Below are 6,000 nucleotides of genomic sequence, written 5' to 3'. Positions count from 1 at the left end.
CCCCTGCAGTCTCCACTCCATTTATCTTACAGATGTTTACATCCATTCGCAAAAACAGTTAGGCTTTTATTTTTATTTATTTCATTCATTTAAAGTTTAAAATGAACATGCCACATGTAGACATTAAAATTTTGAATGAAAATTTGTAGCTTGAGTAAAAGAAAATCTTGGTTAAATTTTGCTGGACGATAAATTGTAACAGACGTTTTTGTGATAAATGATAATATTGTTGTTTTAAGACCATTTTCACCTTTAGAATTGTGGTGTGAAGTAAATTTTGGTTAAAGTTTGGGTTAGGAATAAACTTGTATTGGTTAAGGTTAGAGAAAGAAATCTGGTTTAATCAATACAAATCTTAGTATGGGTATAACTTGTGTGTGTGTGCTTGTTTAGCTTTCATATTTCAGACCATTTCTGCTATATTGGATCCCCTTGTTTATAGTTAGGAGTCTTGTTAGAGGTAAGGTGCGACTTCTATTTTGATTTATTCAGGTTAGAAATAGACTAATATTGGTCCAGGCTGGGAAAATGTCTGGGTTAGTCCATAAAAGTCCTGATATTGGTAGAAATATTAACTTGTGTGTGTGTGTACTTGTTCAGTTTTCCTATTTTGGATTATTTCTGCCATATTTACTAACCTTCTGAAGACCGATCTAGTACTAACTGGGACCAAAGTCCAATCCTAATACAGAGGACCCTCTTGTTTACGGTCAGAGGTCAGGTTTAGAGGTAAGGTGTGAGTTATGTTTTGGTTTGTTAAGGTTAGGAATAGACTGGGACTGGTTAGGATTGGCATAAATGTAATTACTAAATACAGCAATAAACAAATTTTTAATAAGAGAAAAGTGGGCTTACAGAAAAGTATGTTTAATACCTGTTAAAAGTTATTTCCAAAATGTACTTTAAATCTGAGAGTTCTAATTTATCGAATGTGACTCTATATATTTGGTAGCATTCTTCATCCTTTGGGTGATGGGGTAGTAATGATTGTCATTGTACAATGTTACATCAAAGGTCAAGGTCTCTGACAGAGAAATGCTGAAGAGTTCTCATTTTTGTGTCATTTCAACCACAAAAGGTTACTTTGATGACATTAAGCGCAACTGACATTTCTGATTGGCAGTTTGAGGCCCCTGACCTTTCCTGGTACTGTACCGATGTGTTCATGAAGGTGTACAGCACTGGCTGAGAGGTGGGGTTGATTTAAAAGCTCTCTCTTTTAATTCACAAGCTAGTGTCTTGTTAACACAATGACAGAAATGAAAGAGAAACATCAATGATGCTGTGCGAAACTCTGCTACCCTCACACCACAAACAGAGGAAAACTAACAAGGATTAGCGTTATCACTTATAATTTAATCCATTTTTATTGAAGGTATTTTCATCTTATTAACAGAAAGCTGATGTTTTGGACCAACAAACATCTGGTTCTGTCTCATGAATTTGAAGTAAGAATATGCCGGTCTGCTTGGCGTTCACATTTGAACTGCACCAGGGTACATTTGAACTGCACCAGGGTACAGTGTTTGGGGCTCGACTTAGGCTACATTCACACTGCAGCCTGAAGTGACCCACTTCCTTCCTTCCTTCCTTCCTTCCTTCCTTCCTTCCTTCCTTCCTTCCATCCATCCATCCATCCATCCATCCATCCATCCATCCATCCATCCATCCATCCATCCATCCATCCATCCATCCATCCATCCATCCATCCATCCATCCATCCATCCATCCATCCATCCATCCATCCATCCATCCATCCACTTCCATTTTTATTTCCTTAATAAAAACTTTCCTTAATGATATTTTTATGACAGTCTGAACAACGAAGATCAGATTTTTTCCAATGCGACCAAGGCCATATCTGATATCCGAAACACATCAAATCTTTTCAGATGTGACCTGAGCTGCATTCATCCGACCTGAATGTCATTGATACTCAACAAACGTCACTATTCTGCGTCCTGACACGCGCAAGCTCGAAGAAAAACAACCACCATGGTGGACAATGATGAGGATTAAGTTGTTAATGTGCTGGTTCCAGTTGGATAGCAACTTAAAAATCGTAAATATGCTCCACCGTTAGCATCCATGTTTACTTCCACAAACATTAAGCACTTCTTCTTCTTTTATATGGTGGTTGCCAAAACACTGAGCATGCTCTTTATGTGTGACGTTATTGTGCCCTCTACCTGCAGGATACTTTCAGGAGATTGCATACAAGTCGCATACATTTGGAAGTGAGAACGACCACAAAATAAAAAAATAATACAATAAAAAAAATCTGATTTGGGTCACTTCAGGTTGCAGTGTGAACATGAACTTAGCCTTAGGGTGTTTTCACACCTGAAAGTCCAGTAGACTCGGTTCGATTGGGTATCAAAATTGCAACATTTGTTACATTTTGAGGGCTGTAGTTCGCATTCACATTACAGTGTCAAACGACTCAAACTAACTGAAAAACTTGTTCCCGCGTCGCCTGTGGTGGCACTGCTCCAAGAATTACTGAAGGAATCGACACAAAAACCTCTGAAGAATACAGAGTGGAGGCTTTTTTTGGTAGGGCTCCACAACATGTTGTGGGCATGTTGTCAAGAATAGCATCTAGTTCATCATACCAAGGAAATTTGTCCTTCGCGTCACCTGAACTTCCACTTGTCCTTAGCATGTCATGTATTTTGATGTATTGATGGCAAAATCTTTTTACCATAGCCTTACCTAACCTTACCTTACCTTGCGATCGTACGAGGGAATCCCAGTGCCTCAATTTTCACGCTAATTAACTTGAAAACCTTGTTTTTGTGAGTGGGTACACGTAGCTTCTTCTGACCATATTTGTATGAGGGCCTTTATCTCCTCTTCACTCCATGTCTGACCATGAGCCATTTTTCCGCTAATGGTGAAAACATGCTTGTTATGGTTGCATTGACCCAGAATGCCCTGCGCTGCAGTCCACTTCCTACTTTTGGAACGATTTCTAGTCAGGTTGCATTCAGATATGTTTTCAACCGTGCAAGAGTACACTTCAACCGGATCGAGACCTAGGTTTTTAGGCAAATCAGAGTTCACTTTATTAGTCTGTTTTGGAATTCACATTTGCATTCTCACCTCCCAAACGAATCGGACTTTCTAGACAAACAGATTCTGGGCTGGTATGAATGCACCCTTGGACTACGTCCTTAAAAATTTTTTAACTTATCTTGTTTTTTCTTCTCCAAGTCTTGAGACTTGGACAAGCCCCTCAAAAACAAGAACTTGTGCCCGTTTTGAATTTGACCCACAAAGACTAGGACTCGCTTACCACTCAAAAATGTGTAATGAGACTTGGGCTTGCTCGTCAAAGATTTCTGACTTGGATTTGACAAGCTCCTTAAGGTTTTGACTTGAAGTGACTTGTTAGCATCTCTGTCAAGTGTATTGAGAGCCACCAGTCTTTCATTGAGCTTTGCCTGAAAGCAGCTGAACGCTCCAAAATTAATTGATTTGGATGCGGATGCTGTACATTCTAAGCCTTTCCATCTATTTGCAAATAGTTCCCCATTTTCAATTACAAATGTGTTTAAAACTGCTCTAATGCTTGTGAAAAAGGTCACATTCAAACTCGGCTTTTGCCACAAATATGCCATTTTCCAGCAGAAAGGCCAATTTGCTGCTTGTGTGCTCTGCTGTACCTAAGCGTTGTTTAAAGCACATCAATGCAAAGCAGGATTAAATATTCCTGTATTTTGCTAATCATTTATGAAATGCATAATTATCTGAGCCTGTAGTTGAGTGGATTAGGAGTCATTGATTCTCTCTCTCTTCCTCTCTGTGTATATATAGTGCCTACCTAACCCTTTCAAACTCCCCAACAGAAATATTCTGGATAATATGTATGCATATAGTTGGCAGAGCTGCACTCCGGTTCATGTTTCATGCAATGTGAATGACTAATCCATGAAATGTGTGGGTGGGATGATTAACACAGAAACCAGCACAGAAAATATGTTTGCTTTGAAACTTGAATGTGATACACACACGAAACTATGAATAATTGCGCACAGAAAAGGGAGCCTGTGTAGATTTAGAAACTCAGGAAATTTATGACTAATTGTGTTAAGTGAAAGGAAAAAAGAGAAAAAGCAGAAGTGCAGTTTTGTTCCTGGGATAATTAGCTTTTTTAAGTGTTTAGAGGTTGATTGTGGAGGCTGTTTTGGAGTGAGCCCTCTAGCTGTCCTTTGGGGTAATACCAGCGCTCATTACATGCAGCCTGCAGGCCAGAGGAGAGCAGCGAAGGCCGCCAACCCAGGAAACAACACTTTGTTTGGAAAAAAAAAAACGTGTCGCTGAGGCAAAAGGAACAAGGTTACACAGCCATTTAAAACTAAAGTAAAAGAGAAAATCCTTTTAAATTTATCCTTTAAGCAAATTCCCTTAATGAATGCACGGTTTCTGCTCAACATCATAATGATCGTTTGTTTACTACCCAGAAAGTATGTGTAGTTCTATAATTACAGTGGTTGGACAGAGTAATAACCTCACAAAAAAGCGGCTTCCTTAAACAAAAACTGTCAAACTCTTTTCCCTCCGTGAGGCTTCGCTTTTTTCATATTTACCCCTCGCTTTTTAATAACAGCCATATATAATTTGAGCACATATTTTGATGTTCTGGTTACCAGATGTGTGTAAAAAGCTGAAAGAGACTCATTTACGATCAGTTTTATTCATGTTCTGTTTTATGAATATCTGAATTTGCTCGTCTTATTAAAAAAAACTCAGACTTGAACTGAGCTGATCTATGATGTTGGATTTTTTTTTATTTTTTACAACCACTTCCTGGAAATTAAACATGTGGCGATTATGGCTCTTTGACCTTTTCGGTTCAAATGTCCCATCCAACTTTAGCTGAAGCAATGATGTTGAATTTTAGGTTTAGTTGACCACAACCGCCATTAAAGTGCATTAGCAGACATTTTCACCTGGACGTCTTTTCAACTTTTATGTCTTTTCAGCTAAATTTAGCTCAGCAGTACAGTTTTTAAATCCTCATCATATTGATGTGAAGAAGAAAACCTGAAAAGAAAACATCTCGACTGTTTGGAAATATTTCTCTCCTAGACTCTTAGATTTAAAAATACAGGTATGAGATGTCGTTTGAAAAGCAGCGAAATCAAAAATTAGTCAGTGGTTTGGGTTATTTAGGGGAAAAAATGGGGGTTCATTTTTCAAAGTTATATTTTCATTACATTATTTGTTTATAAGTATTGCAGTTTCAAGCTCAATATTTAGTAAGCTGTATACTTAACTTACTAATTTAGCTTGAAAATAAATACCAGGTTATCAAGCTAAGTATTTAGCTTCCTAATTTAGTTCCAAACTAAATATTTAGTAAGCAAGCTAAATATTCACCTTGCTCTTTAGTCGCAATCTAAATATTTTGCTCCAAACTAAAACTTAGTAAGCAAGTTAAATGTTTATCTAGCAAACATTTTGTCTCACACAAAATTTCCCAGATTCTTTTGCTCATTACAGGAAGTGGACTACCAAACGCAACTGACTCGCTTTGAACTTTTCATCATTGACTCTACAACATTTCAGATTAAAACGGATTATAATCTGTTTCAACGGCAATTTAGACATTTACATTTGAATCTACAGCAACAATGGATGCGCCAAATCACAAGCAGGAGTTTATGGAGAAAGACCTGGATTTTATTTCGATAGTCTACTTCCGGTTCCTGGCAAGTGAACTTGCATTTAGCTAAATTAATAAAATGGTGAAAACGTGACTTTGAAAAATGAACCTGTACTTTCTTCTCTTATGATGGACTAAATAACCAAAATTATTGATTGTGTAACTTTATAAACGACTCCTGATATGCAGGTGGTACCTGGAGCCGAAATGACTAATTGCACAGTGACATTAATAAGTAAAGAATAGACAAGCAAATTAAGAATAACATCCTATCAATCTTGAAAACTACAACTAAATTCAGCATGTGCTTATTGAATATTTTTGTTCTG

This window comes from Xiphophorus couchianus, chromosome 22, assembly GCF_001444195.1.
Source record: "Xiphophorus couchianus chromosome 22, X_couchianus-1.0, whole genome shotgun sequence".
Taxonomy (NCBI): Eukaryota; Metazoa; Chordata; class Actinopteri; order Cyprinodontiformes; family Poeciliidae; genus Xiphophorus; species Xiphophorus couchianus.
The sequence above is the reverse complement of the archived record's forward strand: the minus strand, read 5'-3'. Positions refer to the sequence as shown.